Genomic DNA, 17,168 nt, shown 5'->3' with positions numbered 1-17,168 from the left:
TATCTGTAGAAGAGGCATGCAGCAGAAACAGTACGAGACAGCGAGAGAAGAGACTCTGTAAGAGATGAATCATTAATTAACCTAACTGCCCTCTTCTGAATGGAATCAAGAAGCCTGAGAGACGTTTTGGGGACACCACCCCAGTTGTGGGAAAAATATTCCATGGCAGGGCGGATTTGCGATTTATACAGAGTGAGCAGCTGTTTGGAAGAAAAGTAACACCGAGAGCGAAAGAGAAAACCAAGTTTTTTAGATGCAGAAGAAGCAATATTTGTAATGTGCTTGTGCCAAGAGAGATTAGAAGTCAGGGTAATCCCCCAAAAGAGATACATCATTTTGCCTAGAAATCAGAGTGTCACTAAAGATAAGCATAGGAGCAGAAGAATCCTTTTTGCGAGATATAAGACAAGACTGAGTTTTAGAAAGATTGAAATCAACGAAGTTGTCTTTGCCCCACTGGAGAATTACCTGGAGATTGGCATATAAGGAATTGGTAACAGATTTTCGAAAAGTTGAAGCTCATTGAGCAAGACAAGGTTTCTCAAAATGGAAAGTGGAATGCAATGTGCTATCATCGGCAAAACTATGGATAGGATTTCCAGTCAATGGAAGGTCATTAATACACAAGAGGAAAAGAGTGGGGGAAAGAACTGAACCTTGGGGGACACCAGCATTAGTGGAGAAGTTAGAAGACAGAGAGCCATCTACCATCACCCTCACAGTGCGCAATCAGAGAGAAAACTGGATAACCAATTACAAAAAACAGTTGCAAACCATAAGATGGAAGCTTGTTTAGAAGACCTTTATGCCAAACACGATCGAAAGCCTTTGAGATGTCAACAGCAATTACTTGTGTTTCACTGAACCTTTCCATGGAATTTGTCCACAGATGAGTAACATAAGCCAGAACATCACCAGTGGATCAACACCGATGGAATCCATAGTGGCGATCGTTGATCAGACGGAAGGTTTCTAGGTAGTTTAAGAGTTGGCAGTTAATTGATTTCTCCATTACTTTAGAAAGAGTAGAAGTAATTGCAATGGGACGATAATTGGATAGGAGGGATTTGTCACCCTTTTTAGAAACTGGCAGGATATGAGCAAATTTCCAGGCAGAAGGAAAAACACCTTTGGAATAAGAAAGTGAAAAAAGCCGGCAAAGAATAGGAGTAAGTTCAGGAGCAGAGGTTTTGAAAACAAGTGGAGAAATACCATCGGGACCTGGAGCTTTCTTAGCATCAAGATTCGTCAAAATCCTTCTGACATCCTTTTGACGGAAGACCGCAGGAGGCATTGAATGGAGCGTGTTGGGAATGGTGGGAGGTGTTTTACCAAGATCATTAATACATGAGTTGGAAGAAAAATGGGATGCTAGCAGGTCAGCTTCATCCTTGGTTGAAGTGACAGCAAAACCATCTGGTTTGGACAGAGGTGGAGAGATGGGCAAAAGTTGCAACCAATAGCTTTGGCAAGAGACCAGAATGCTCAGCTACCATTAGGGCAAGAAGCAAGTTTTCTACTCTAGTTTGGACTGATTAATAACTGCCTTACAATTGTTGCGAGCTTTGATATAGACAGAAAATGAAACTGAAGAATTGAAACAAGCCAATTACGATATGCAACATTCTTCTCTTGAACAGCCTTAGCACATTTATTGGAAAACCAAGGTTTAGATAAAGGACAAGATTTTAAAGTGGAGTGTGGGATTAAGGATTCCATTCCTGCAAGAATAATTTCACTGACACGATCTGAGCAATCGTTGACATCAGAAGTTTTGAAACAGTAATCCGACCAAGGAAAAGAAGTCTTGCAGGTCATCCCATTTTGCATTCTTGTAATGCCAAACAACACGAGGTTGGGAATAGCCATGAGATAATGGTCCCATTGGAGAAGAGACAATCACCAAGTTGTGATCTTAAGTTCCTAAAGGACCTCTCACTTTGACCATGTACTTAGAAGGGTTGTTTGTGAGAAAAAGATCAAGCGTATTGGCTGTATGATTAGGATTGTCCGGTATTCTTGTACTTAAATGAACAATCTGTGTAAGGTCATTAGAAATTGCAAAAGCCTCAGCATCTCGCCGAGCTGGGTCGGTGTGACTAGAAAACGGAAGCCAGCTGGAGTTGTGAACATTAAAATCACCAAGGAAAATTACCTCACTGTTAGGAAAGTTGGACTGGAGAAAGTCAAGTTGCAAAGAGAGGAAGTCAAAGAGTTCCAAGTGATTAGTTGAGTTGGGAGAATGGTAGAGACAACAGATGAATTTGACACAATGAAGTAGAGAGATTTTAAGCCAGAGAAGATCAAAGAGAGGAGATTCCAAATTGCCAAGTCTCTGACAGGGAATATCAGAATGGACATATGCACAAGTACCACCTTTGAGGCGAAAGGAATCATACAGCGAATAATTTGGGCATTTGAGATGAGCAGTAGTTGAATCAACCAATAACTGAGATTCTGTCAGAAAAAGTACATGGAGTTTGGCAGACTGCAAGTGGAAATGTAGAATTGAGACCACGTGTATTTGTGAAATGAATTAGGAAGTGCTTGGGAGGTTTAGATCTTTTCGCAAATAAGCTTGCTTGCTCTATTAGTTTGACAATTCATGGTGTATTCAATAGTAAGAAAAGTGGGTGCGACATGCTGTATGAAGTAATGAAATTTTTGGATATGGCGTACACTTGATAAGAACATTAGCATTAGTAGAGTTAGTAGAGGCATATGATGCAAGAAAGCAAGCTTATTCAGCATCGGCCAAAAAAAAAAAAAAAAAAAAAAACAACCACTACTCCCATTTCACCCCTCCGTTCGTTCGAAATACCTGTCCAGCTGAGCCCTAAATTTGTTTAGGCTATCAACTTCAACAACAAGCGATGGGAGTCTATTCCACAAACCAACTGCCCGCTGGCTAAAGGCAAATTTCCGCACATCTATCCGACATCCATCTATCCGATAACCAGATCCTTGACATAACGTGGCCTCGACAATGCTCCCCGCATACACACTACTCAGACTCCCTCCAGTCACTATCTGGCAGAGTAGAGGTAGCAAGATTATACACTAGCTGATCCGAAAACCTCCTAGAGAGTTACCAATAGGTTCAGTCCAGTGTACTAACTAGCGGCCGGCCTGCGAACACCGCTGTACCCTCGAAATGTAAGGAATATTGGATCTCGCCACGATGTTCATCATAACTTCGAAAGTCATCAATCATACTGCATGATGGTTTGTTTGTTTGTTTGTTTTTTGGTTTTTAGGAGCATTAGCAACTAAGGCCATATTGCTCCGGGATATGCGGTGGTCATTTCGTGACCTTTCCGCATCCTCCGTATTTGGTGGTGACGGGCTCGAACCCCGGTCTAATCAAGAAGCGTGTGCTACGCACTGCTGCTCCTTCCCACCTGGCTACGGAGGCGCCTCACTGCATGATGGAAGAGATAGGGAAGGGTGACCGGAACTTAGCTCTAGAGACTAAACGTGGGTTCCACCACTTCAAGCCTCCAATAAGCAAAGTAGTGGTATAATGAGCACTATGCACTATTTTGGATGGATGAAATGATCTATGCCATAGGAGTTGTAGAAATTTTGTACAAGGTTCAACAAAACTCCATCAAGCAAATATCAATCTGACTGGCATAAAACTTCTATAGCTACCAAACTCTGCAGTTTCATCCACAGACCACAAAATTCAAAGTATTGAGGCCAGCACAGAACTTGGTGTATAGCAAACAATAGTGTGAGGAATGTTGTGTAAGCATAATGGCTTATGCAGATCAGACAATGTACATACACATTTACTAAGATGGCAGAAGATGAAAAACTGATCAAATATTGTGCTTTCAGTGGTGAGTGCTCAATTCTCTACATCATTGGCACATGAATACACACCACGTAAGAATGTGGAGAGGCAAAAAATCCCAATACAGTATTTCACAACATACATGCCTTAGTCAATCTCAAAATTAATTTTTTTTTGTGTTGGAAGTTGCAGAAGGTGTATGGCCCATTCTCCTTTGTAGAAAGAAAAATTACCAATCCTGTGAATTGAGACAAGGATATCTGATTCTGAAAATTACTCATGATGATCCCATTAACAATAGGCCCTTCCAACAAGATGGCACAATTCCCTCACTTCCATAAGGATGTTTAAAGCTATTTGGATTTCTATATTTCAAGTTGGGAAACTTGAAATATAGAAATCCATAGGGAAACAGAAACCTATAGGGAAACAGAAATCCAAAGAAGAAAAAATTAGTCAAGAAACACTTGTCATGATGAACCAAAGACGACAAATGAAGAGCAAGAAAAACAGACAGGGAGAAAATTGAGTATACTGAGTTATGCAAAGCCATTAGAAAGAGACTCAGAGAGGACATAAGAAGATTTAACACAAGAAAAGTAGAACAAGCATTAAGGGAAAACAAAGGATTTAAATCAGCAGCCATGAGCAGTAATACAGAAAGACAAATGATACTGAAACTGAAGAATAGCGATGGTGTACTTATAAACAGCAGAGAAGGCATAATTCAAATAGCAGAAGACTACTATAGAGAATTATACAAAGAGCGAGGGAATGATACCAGCAGTGGGGAAGATGGATTGCAAAGTAGCAACACATACGACATACCCGATATTCTTCCTGATGAGGTAGAACATGCATTGAAGAAAATGAAGAATCGGAAAGCCCCTGGGGAAGATGAAGTTACTGTAGAGTTGTTAAAATTGGGAGGAAGAGACATAACACAAAAACTGGCAAGGCTCTTCACAAAGTGCATTAGAAAAGGTGCGATGCCTAAGCAGTGGAATAATGCAATCATAGTTTTGCTGCATAAGAAAGGAAATAAATCAGAAATTTGAAATTATAGACCAATTAGCTTGTTATCCCACATCTACAAGTTGTTCACAAGGGTCATTACTAACAGATTAGAAAGAATACTTGATGAGAATCAACCGAAAGAGCAAGCTGGCTTTAGGACAGGATTCTCAACTATGGATCACCTTCACGTAATATCACAGCTAATGGAGAAAGCAAATGAATATAAAACACCATTATGCCTGGCATTTGTGGATTATGAAAAGGCATTTGACTCCATACAGCATAAGGCAATGTTTCGGGCACTGGAAAGACAAGGCATAGATACTCCATATATTATGATTTTGAAGAAAATATATGAGAGTGCTACATCCTTTATTAGACTAGACAAAGACAGTAGCAAATTTAAAATCAAGAAAGGAGTTCGACAAGGAGACACAATATCTCCGAAGCTGTTTACTGCTGCCCTTGAGGAAGCTTTCAGAAGATTAGACTGGTCGCAGAAAGGAGTCAATGTGAACAGAGAGTACCTAAACCATTTACGATTTGCAGATGACATTGTGGTCATAAGCCACGATCCCAAAGAATTAGAGGAAAATCTTAATCAGTTATGCACAGTTAGTAAGGATTTTGGACTAAAGATGAATATGGCTAAAACAAAAGTAATGATGAACAAGTATGCCACGGAAAGGGAAATAATGATTGAAGGAGCAGTAATTGAAAAGGTGGAGTCATATACTTATCTGGGACAAGTTATTAGCTGTAATAATGATAAATGGCTGGAAGTCAAGAGAAGAATAAATTTTGGATGGATAGCATTCAGGAAATATAGTCACATACTGAAGAGCAATATCCCAGTTTGTCTGAAACGTAAAATAATGAATCAATGTATACTCCCCACCATGACTTATGGAAGTGAAACTTGGGCACTCACCAAAAGAATGGAAGAGAAGCTAAGAACTACACAGCGAAGAATGGAACGAATTATATTGGGAATCAGACTGTTAGATAAGAAGAGAAACACATGGATTAGGCAGCAAACTCAAGTAAAGGACATTCTTATCAAAACTAAAGAACTAAAATGGTCTTGGGCAGGACACATAGCTCGAAGACATGATGACAGATGGACTAAGAAAATAACAGAATGGTACCCAAGAGGAGTAGAAGAAAACCTGGAAGACAAAGGCGGAGATGGATAGATGAAATTCATGAGTTTTTGAGTAGTAAATGGATGGCCAGTGCTCAAAACAGAAGGAACTGGAAAGTTGCTGGAGAGGCCTTCATCCTGCAGTGGATTGAAAATGGCTGATGATGATGATGATGATGATTTCAAGTTGATGAGTAGGATATGCAAGTCCAATTCTTTAACCAGCTTGCTCACAATTTGACTATCACACCATTACTTTTTTTTTTGTGCATTAAATTAAGGAACAAATGTATAAGCCTACGTCTTACCAACTGATGTGAATAACTTGAAGAGAAGGATCATTACAGCAATGAACAAAGTTTTGCCAGCCATGTTACATGTCTATCAAGAAGCTGATCACTGTTTGTATGTGTGCTGCATTACTGCAGGAGAGTGTAGACTGTTACTTTCACTACAACTTGAAAAAAATTTGGAAAAAAGCCGTGAATTAGGGTTGAATTTGAAAGTGTCTGCAATTCTGCCCAGACACAATAGGAGGGAGTATATGATAAGAGCCTTGTCGATCAATTCGGCCCTGGAAAGATTGTGCAAGGCTAAAGGGGTAGAATTTTTTTCAGCCTGGACTGTACTTGTTAACAGGAGAGACTGTTCTACAGGGATGGGATACACTTAAATAGAAAGGGTGCAAGAATATTTGCTGATGCTATCGAGACAGTGTTAGGTGGGTCGGAAAACTGCTAGCTTGGGGGGTGACAAAGACTAATAGATTAACAGTAGCCACTGGCAGAGGTGAAAGAGATTCTTGCACTGCTTCTATTGGAATGAGCAGAAGCCTGAAAAACAAGATGCAGGATATTTCAGAAACTGCTGGGAGTCAGTGCGATACAAGTAAACACATGGGTTATTTTAGGGTAGCTAAGAATAGAAACAGGTGCATGTATACTTGTGGGTACACCAGTGCTAGGAGTTTAGTAAATAAATTTGATGAATTTGAGGTATTGCTCAAAACATCAAAGGCGGATATTGTTGGGATTTCTGAGACGTGGTGTCACAGATATAAGGAATGCAGAACTGGAATTTGGGGAGTACAATGTCTACAGAAAGGATAGACAGGATAGGAAGGGAGGAGGGGTTATGCTATTAGTTAAGAAGCACATAAAATCCAAGGAAATGAAGCCAGTCGACATTGCAGGACAGTGCAGTGTCGAGTCAGTTTGGTGTGACATAAGCATTGGGAGATCAAAATTGAGTAGGATTGTGCTATAGGCCTAATGACTCTGATGAGTATAATAAGAAACTGTACAGGGAAATAGTGGGCCAGTAAATCAGAGAGTCTTATAATGAGGGATTTTAATTTCCCAGATATTGACTGGAATTTGGGGGCTGGTCACTCACACGCTAGCATGTTCGGGAGGCAACTAGAGGGAGTAATACTCTTGATTTGATTATCAGTAGTGAATCTTCATGCATTAAGAATCATAATTAAGAATGTAGAGCTGCTGGAACGAGTACTGAGAAGGGCAACAAGATTAGTGAAGGGAACAAAGGGGTGCTCTTACGAAGAAAGGCTTAAGTTCTGCAAATTACAGTAAACCCCCACTAAACGCGGGGGGGGTTACGTTCCTGAGAAATGCCGCGAATACTGAGTTATGGCTCCCATAGTAATAAAGGAGTTCCGTTGCCAAGTATGAAATATATAAGAAAAACTAGTCTAAAATTGTCTATATGTATTATATGTATCTTCATAATATGACTATGTACATAGACAGTACATAGTGAAATGCAAGCATATGTCACCGAAATGAAAATAAGAAACAATTTAATATTAAATGTAATATTTATTAGAAATTTCAAACCAGCGCCTTTGCTAGCTAAAAAAACTTATCCTGCCAGTGCTATCACCAGTTTCGCTAAAGTGTTGATAAAGGAGTTTTGCCTTTTCACGAATGATGAGTGAACTTAACGGAATTTTATTTTGAATTCGGTCTTCTATCCACAGCTTAAAGCTTTTTCCATTTTTTCTAATTTAACATCACGAGTTACAGAGCAAATTTTTGAAGCAATTAGCACATTTTTACGGACACTACAGCAGATTTTTTCTTCCGATTTTTTGATTGACCGTACCGTTGACTCATTGATTTTATATTTTGCTACTGAGAAGACACTTTCACCATTAGAAATTTTGTTCAATAACTCAATTTTATTCACTAATGTCATCACCTTCTTTGATCTTTTCACATTTCCCTTGTTATTCGTAGCCATATTTTTGTACTGGTTAGAAAGAACTTGTCCACAATAAAGTCACTTTCTTCCGTTAACACACACTCGGAAAAGTCTGTTTTACACTGCAAAACGGTAGATTTATCACTTTTGTAAGCATATCAATTTCTAAATTGATAAATTTATTCAATTTATAAACATATAAATTAAAAGCAAACAACAAAACTTTCCATGGCAAGCGCATAACACATACTAAACAAGGATTAGCGAGAAACATCCACGCTCGCGATTTTGTCACCCCTCTCCACCCACTGAGCGCGGTTTTGACCAGGAAAGATAATTTTAGCCACGCCCATGTTTTTTTATGGCGGAAAACGTTCACGGCGCTTTAAAATGATATTAAGAGTAGGAGACCGGCGGAATTACTTAGCAAGTACAGGTCACTGTTGAAAAAAAGCCGTGAATTAGGGTTGAATTTGAAAGTGTCTGCAATTCTGCCCAGACACGATAGGAGGGAGTATATGATGAGAGCCTTGTCGATCAATTCGGCCCTAGAGGGATTGTGCAAGGCTCAAGGGGTAGAATTTTTTCAGCCTGGACTGTACTTGTTAACAGGAGAGACTGCTTCTACAGGGATGGGATACACTTAAATAGAAAGGGTGCAAGAATTTTTGCTGATGCTGTCGAGGCAGAGTTAGGTGGGTCGGAAAACTGCTAGTTGGGGGGGGGGGGATACAAGGACTAATAGATTAACAGTAGCCACTGGCAGAGGTGGAAGTGATTCTTGCACTGCTTCTATTGAAATGAGCAGAAGCCTGAAAAACAAGATGCAGGATATTTCAGAGACTGCTGGGAGTCATTGTGTTACAAGTAAACACATGGGTTGTGTTAGGGTAGCCAAGAATAGAAACAGGTGCATGTATACCTGCGTGTACACCAATGCTAGGAGTTTGGTAAATAAATTTGATGAATTTGAGGTATTGCTCAAAACATCAAAGGCAGATATTGTTGGTATATCAGAGACGTGGTGTCACACAGATATAAGGAATGCGGAACTGGAATTTGGGGAATACAATGTGTATAGAAAAGATAGACAGGACAGGAGGGGAGGAGGGGTTATGCTATTAGTTAAGAAACACAAAGTCCAAGGAAGTGAAGCCAGTCGACATCGATGGACAGGGAAGTGTCGAGTCAGTTTGGTGTGACATAAGCATAGGGAAATCAAAATTGAGAGTAGGAGTGTGCTATAGGCCTAATGACTCTGATGAGTATAATAAGATATTGTACAGGGAAATAGAGTGGGCCAAGAAATCAGAGAGTCTTATAATGGGGGATTTTAATTTCCCCAGATATTGACTGGAATTTGTGGGTTGGTCACTCGCACACTAGCAAGGCTTTTGTGGATTTATTGGATGATTGTTTTCTACATCAGCATGTTCGTGAGGCAACAAGAGGGAGCAATACTCTTGATCTGATTATCAGTAGTGATTCTTCAGGCATTAAGAATCTGCAGATAAATGAACCACTAGGTGGCAGTGATCACAGTGTGTTGAAGTGGGATTTACTCAAGGAGGTAACTACCATCAGAGGTAAAGGGAAGGGTTTTTGTTTTCATAAAGGCGACTATGATGGTCTGAGACAGTATTTAAATTCTATACAGTGGGACCAACTGATGATGTTACCAACAGCAAACTCAAAATGGGAAGCATTCACGGAACTAATCTTGGAGGCTACCAGGCTTTACATACCAACTAAGAAATATTGTTCAGGGTTTACGCCTAAATGGTTGTCAGATGAACTAATGAGACATGTGGCAGAGAAGAAAAATGCATGGGATACATACAAATTAATGGGTGACATGGAAGCCTATGATTGATATAAGTTGGTCTGTAACCAAGTCACAAAGGAGATTAGGCAGGCAAAGGCAGACTACGAAAAATCCTTGGCAAAGGATGCAAAGAAAAACAGAAAAGAGTTCTTTACCTACTTAAACTCAAGAAGGAAAGGGATGAATCAGATTGGTCCACTGGATATGGATGGTTCAACAGTTGAGGATCCTGCTCAGGTGGCTAACAATCTAAACGAGTATTTTGCATCTACATTCACGCATGAGGAGTTTATTCAGGAAGGAGAATGATGTAGGTAAAGTAAACATTGGCAGTGAGCTGGATGATTTTGTAATAACTGAGAGGAAAGTGGAGGAGAGATTGTTGAGGATAAACATAAAAAAGGCACCTGGGGTGGATGGGATCTATCCAGTTATATTAAAGGAGGCAGCAAAGGAAGTAAGCAAACCCCTAGCCATAATTATGAGAGCTTCTTTGGACTCAGGGAAGGTACCCATAGACTGGAGATGTGCAAATGTAACCCCAATTCACAAAGGAGGATCAAAGGCTAACACAAGTAATTATAGACCTGTTAGTTTAACTTCTGTTTCAGGTAAATTAATGGAGGCACTGGTTAAAGAAGCACTGCAGGATCATCTAGACAAGAATTCAGTTATAGCTCAGACGCAGCATGGTATTGTTAAGGGCAGGTCTTGCCTGACCAATTTGATTGGATACTATGATGCAGTCACAAAAGAACTCGATGCAGGGAATAACTTTGATATTATATATTTGGATCTTAGAAAGGCTTTTGATACTGTTGCACATGGAAGACTGCTGCACAAATTGGAGCAGTGTGGCATTGGAGGCAAATTGCTGCTATGGATAAGGGGATGGTTGAGGGGGAGAAGACAGAGAGTGGTAATCAATGGACACTGCTCAACATGGACTAATGTTATTAGTGGAGTTCCTCAGGGTTCAGTGTTGGGTCCGTTGTTGTTTTCGGTGTTTATGAATGATATTGATGATGGTTGTTGTTGTTGTTGTTGTTGTGTTTAACGACACAAAGGCTACTTGGGCCATATTGTGTCTTTCTAATGGTGAATATTCAATAAAAACTATATTTTATGATATAATCCTATCCGGTTTAGGAAAGTAAATAGTTCTTTTTTATTAGGATCATCTCCGAGAATCTGCATTAAATTTATTGATCTCTGCATATTAGTAATTGATTGAAAAGTGTCTAAGCGGATGTTTTGAAATCGGGGACAGTCCACTAACAAATGGCGAATGGTCAGTTGTACTTGACATGATGTACATTGGGGAGCGCTGTCATTAGTTAATAGATAGAGGTGAGTGAGATGAGTATGCCCAATCCTGAGCCTTACTAAAATTGTTTCTTCTCGTCTGCTTTTCTGGAAGCTGGAGTGCCACAGCTTTGGTTCTGGTTTTATTTGGTACAATTTATTTCCTGGATGGCCTTTCCAGATTAATGACCAGCTATTATAACATGCTTTACGGATAATATGTTTATAATCAGTATATGGAATTTGAAAAGTTTGCAGAAGAGTATTATCTGGTTGTTTGGCTGCAAGATCTGCTCTTTCATTTCCTGCAATCCCAGAATGACCTGGAATCCAGCAGAAAGTGACAGTTTGGTTTGACTCTTTACACACAAGTAATTTAGAATGGATTTGTTTTATTACAGGGTGAGAGGAGTTGGTATTACTATTTATGGCAGAGACAGCACTGAGTGAGTCAGTGTATATTAAGGCAGACGAAATTAGAAGTTGAGTAATGTGACCTAGAGCCAAGTTAATAGCATAAAGCTCAGCAGTGAAGATACTGCATCCTATGGGTAATGAGACAGAAGCGGTGAATGATGGAAAGATAGCCGCAGCGCCTACTTGGGTCTCAGTTTTTGATCCGTCTGTATAGATCTTACAGGCCTGTGAATTGGAAGCAGAGTGATTTTCATGTAATTGTGCAATATTGAAGGGACACAAGGTGTTCTTTCCCCACTGTTGGAAATAATCATCATAAATTGCACGGATATTTGTCCACGGTGGATCAGGCGGTGTTATGTCCTGATATATATTGCCGATTTCAATATTCCACGTTTGAGTTAGTTCTTTAAGTCTAAGTGCAGCAGGTCTGTTTTCATTTGGTTTACTGTTGTAAAATGACTCCCATTCGGTATTGTACAGACATCTCCAATTCGGGTGAGAGGGAAGACTGCGGATTTTTGCGGCATATATCAAAAGCAATGTTTTCCTCCGAAGATGTAAGGGAGGTTCATGGGCTTCAATGTAAAGACTCTGGACTGGAGAGGTTCTGAAAGCCCCTAGAGAAACTCGAAGGGCACTGTGCTGGATGGTATTTAATCGCTCTAAGGTACTCTTCCTTGCAGAGTCATACACTGGAGAACCGTAGTCCAAGCGGGACCTGATGAGAGCTCTATAAATATGGATAAGAGTATGCCGATCAGCGCCCCATGACATAGATGACACACACCGAAGGATATTCAATTTCTTCAAGCAGATGGTTCGGAGATAGGCCACATGTGCTTGAAAGTTCAGTTTTCTATCTAGTATCAGGCCAAGAAAGCGGACAGTGTTTACCAAAGGAACTAACATATTTTTTATCTTTAACTCAGGATCAGGATGAAATGACCGGAGTTTGCAGAAATGAGTGGTAGTGGATTTCTGTTCAGCAAGATGGTATCCATTGCGTAAAGTCCACGATTCTATTCTGTTTAGAGTAATTTGTAACTGTCTTTCGATAGAATTCATATTTTGTGATTGGCACGATATCGTGAGGTCATCTGCATACATATATACATCAATAGTTTTTGGAAGATCTTCCAATATATTGTTGACCCTAATTGCAAATAGCGTTGGACTCAGTATGGAACCCTGTGGGACACCCTCTTCTTGAATATGAGATATTGATAGGAAGTTTTGATATCTGACTTGAAAGGTACGTAACTTTAAAAAGTTCTGAATAATTTGAGGTAGATAGCCTCTCAACCCTAATTGATGCATATCCTTGATAACACCATGACGCCATGTGGTTTCGAATGCTTTCTGAATATCCAGGTTGACCATAACTAAATGTTGTCTCCTGATGAAGGCGTTACGTATGTTAGATTCAATTTTGACAAGTAAATCTAGGGTGGACCTGTTTTTGCGGAAGCCATATTGGTGGTCAGAAAGCAGATTTTGGGAGTCTAGAATCCAGGTGAGTCTCTTATGCACCATTCTTTCGAAGATCTTGCCCAAACAGCTTGTCAATGATATTGGTCTGTAATTTTGAACTTGAGAAGTATCTTTGCCTGGTTTTGGTATTGCACAAATATATGAATGACGCCATGAGAGAGGATATGTGTTTTCTGAGAAGATCCTGTTATAAAATAGCAATAGTGTGTACAGATCAGCTTCACACAAATGTTTAAGCATTCTGTAGTGAATGCCGTCTGGTCCTGCTGCACTATTTGGAGATTTACTCAAGGATTCTTTGAGTTCAGCTATAATAAAAGGCTGGTTATATGGGAGTGGGAGATTAGTGGAAAAATTTAATTTTTTTCGTTCTTCATTAGTTTTAATTCTCTGAAAAGTAGTCACATAATTGGTAGAGGCGGAAGTATTATAGAAGGATTCTGCTAAAGCATTTGCGATGTCAGTGGGAGAGGATAGGTCCTGCCCATTCCACTGTATTATTGGAGACTGTAACGGTAGAAATTTTCCATTCAGAGCTTGTATTTTTTTCCAGATAATCCGAGTGTCAGTATTTTTGTTAATAGTTGAGGCGAACTTAATCCAGGAGTCACGTTTTGCTTTTTTCCTAATTTGTCTTGCTTTGGCTCTTAGTTTTTTGAAAACTATAAGGTTGGCGGTAGTGGGGAATTTGCGAAATTGGTTCCAAGCACGGTTTTTTTCTACTTTAGCTATGGTGCAATCTTGATTCCACCAATGGTTTTGGTGTACCCGCTTGCTCTGTTTGGATCTTGGAATAGAAATTTCGGCTGCTGATAATATATGGCTGGTAATGTGTTCGGTTACGTCATCAATATGTTGTTGCTGTACATACTGTTTGTTTAGTAGGACACAAGTAGAGTAGTTTTTCCAGTCTGCTTTGTGGAAATTCCAAGATAAATGGGCTTTCGGGCATGATACAACCTGTGTTTGAATTGAGCTGATGATGGGAAAATGGTCACTGTGGAATGGATCATTCAACACAAACCATTCCATACTTGGAAAAAGAGATGCTGAACAGATAGATAAGTCTATGGCAGATGTTGTACCTGTAGGTAATTGAATATGAGTTGGAGAGCCAGTGTTTAATACAGTCAGATTATGATTATCTAGGAATGTTTCAATTAATTGGCCTCTCTTATCCATAGTGGAGGATCCCCACAATGGATGGTGACCATTGAAATCACCGAGTAAACAGACAGGAGGTGGTAGTTGTGTTAAAAGGCTGTCAAGTTCAGTCTGGGAACAAGGATAATTAGGTGGTATATAAACAGATGCAAGAGTTAATGATATTCCCATTGCTATTCAAACTGCTACAACTTCTAGGGAGGTTACTAGTTGGAGATGTCTTGATGGCATGGTAGTTTTCACAAGAATACCTACCCCTCCACGAGAAGAGTCAGAATCCCTGTCTCGCCTAAACATAGTATAGTTTTTGAATTTGAGTGAAACTTTTGGTGATAAAAATGTTTCCTGTAAGCATACTCCTAATGGGTTAGTTCGCATGAGTAAATCATTCAGGTCATCTATATTACTGCGTAGTCCTCTGCAGTTCCATTGAAGGAATTTGTTCATTGATTGGGTTTATTTGAGGAAGATTGATCTGACTGTTTTTTCTGAGGTTTCTGTCTATTTTGTTTTGATTTTTCATTTCTGGGAAAGGTTGGGCGTCCTGTGTCCATGGTATCATTGGCATGTAGTTCTAATACTGTGTCTTCGTCCTCTGACTGAACCTCCATTTCCATGTTGTTATGGCGTGGTTTCGTTGTCTTTTTATTTTCAACACTAACAGATTTTGTTCGTTCGGGCAAGGTTGAGATGGCATCAGTTGGGATACTGATTGGTGTGTTGCTAGTTTCATTAACTGTAGATTTTTTATTGTACGTTAGCAAAGTTTTGGCCCAGGTGGCAAATGAAATGTTTGGTTCTATGGAGACTTCTGTTTGAGTTGAAATTGACCGGCTATTTTTAGTGACCGATGCGTATGATCGGCTAGGCATGGTTAACAGAATTTGCTTCCTTGCTTCTGGGTATGTGACTTTATGCTCTACCTTATATTTCTGGATTTGTTTGCCTGTTTTCAAAAGGTCACATGCTTTAGAAAAGGCAGGATGGCTTCCTTTACAGTTAGGGCAAGTAGGAGTGGTAGCTGTACATTCACCTTGGGAATGCTCCTTAGAGCCACAAATAGGACACACAGCATCGCCTCGGCATGCCGTCTGAGAATGGCCATACTTTTGGCACTTAAAGCAGCGAATGGGATTTGGGATGTAGGGCCGAATCTTGCAGTTTAAATAACCTGCTTTAACAGAAGATGGAAGAGTCGGAGTGCTAAATGTCAAAATGATGGACCTGGTTGGTAGTAGGTTGCCATCTTTTTTGGTCATTATTCTCCGCGCTTGAGTCACTTTTTGTTCCCTGAGTTCTTGCATTATCTCTTCTTCTGACACAGATAGCAAGTCCCATTCGCTGATAACGCCTCTAGAGGTGTTAAGGGTGTTATGGGGCGTGACCGTCACTGGAATACTGTTAAATGATGTTAACTTTAACAGCTTCTCTGAGTGAGTTGTCTTAGAAGTTTCAATTAGAAGGTCTCCAGATTGGAGACGCTTAACCATTTTAGGAGATCCACAAACCGATTCCAAACATTTCTGTATAATAAAAGGCGATAATTTGCCAACAGGTTGCGTGGATAACGAGTGCATTATAAGAAATGCCGGCACGTCTTTATTCTGATTTTCCGTCCTTAGTCGCTTTGGACGATTGGAGTCATGGTCAATGTCAGGAATTTCTGACCTTGAGCTCGAGGGCTCTAACAGTGGATAGTTACTTATATCCATGTCGGCTCCTTTTGGCCCTGGGGGTTTGTCTTTACCACCCAGGTTACCGGCCCCGCCACGGGGAGGCAGGAGCTGTGCCACGAGGTGACCAAGCGGCTATTAGTTGTGTTAGTAATAGAGGAAAAAGAAACAGAAAGGTGTCTTTCCTTTCTGGGCCTTTGCCTACTACTTGTAGAGCGAAAGAGCTACTGAAATATAAAATGAAATGAAGAAACGGTATTCAGAAATAAACAGAATATGTACTGGCAAAAGCTCTTTGGATAATTCGCTTGGAAAAACGCACTGAGATCGCTTGGCCACGGAACGCTTGGCACCCGGGGCCATTGATGATGGGATATCAAGTTTAATGTCCAAGTTTGCAGATGATACAAAGGTTGGCAGGGTTGTTAAGGACACCACTGACGCTATGCTGCTGCAACAGGATCTGGAAAGGTTTGTAACAGATGGGCTGAGAGGTGGCAAATGAAGTTTAACATTGACAAATGTAAAGTACTACATATGGGAAACAGTAACCCCAGAGCAACGTTTCAACTCTGCGGTACTACACTTACAGTGGTGGAGAATGAAAAGGACCTGGGGGTAATTGTGCAGGCAGATATGAAGTTCTCTGAGCAGTGCAGACGAGCTGCAAGAGTAGCTCATGGTGTCTTGTCAATGATATACAGGAATTTTTCTAGCAGGGATAAGGAGGTGATTATTCCCTTGTATAAGGCAATGGTTAGGCAACATCTTGAGTACTGTATACAGGTCTGGAGGCCTCATTTCAAGAAGGATGTAGAGCTGCTGGAACGGGTACAGAGAAGAGCAACAAGATTAGTGAATAGAACAAAGGGTTGCTCTTACGAAAAAAGGCTTAAGTTTTGCAAATTACGGAGAGTCTGGAGACTAGGCACCGGCGAGGTGATCTGATAGAGGTGTCTAAGGCTTTGAATGGTTTGAGCATGCTCAATGCCAATGGGATTCTTCATCTTGCTCAGAATAATCAGCTCAGAGGACATAAATTCAAATTGAGGAAGGACGGATGTCGGATAGATGTGCGGAAATTTGCCATTGGCCAGCTGGTGGTTG

General features: G+C 40.2%; 1 protein-coding gene across 1 annotated transcript in view; it reads right to left on the bottom strand.

Moving 5' to 3' along the window:
• LOC150083042 (uncharacterized) overlaps positions 1–17,168 on the bottom strand; it is a 328,847-nt gene that overhangs the window by 289,370 nt on the left and 22,309 nt on the right. The gene's annotated exons all lie outside the window — the stretch shown is intronic.

This window comes from Mastigoproctus giganteus, chromosome 7, assembly GCF_048544385.1.
Source record: "Mastigoproctus giganteus isolate SK-2022 chromosome 7, ASM4854438v1, whole genome shotgun sequence".
Lineage (NCBI taxonomy): Eukaryota > Metazoa > Arthropoda > Arachnida > Uropygi > Thelyphonidae > Mastigoproctus > Mastigoproctus giganteus.
The sequence above is the reverse complement of the archived record's forward strand: the minus strand, read 5'-3'. Positions and strand labels throughout refer to the sequence as shown.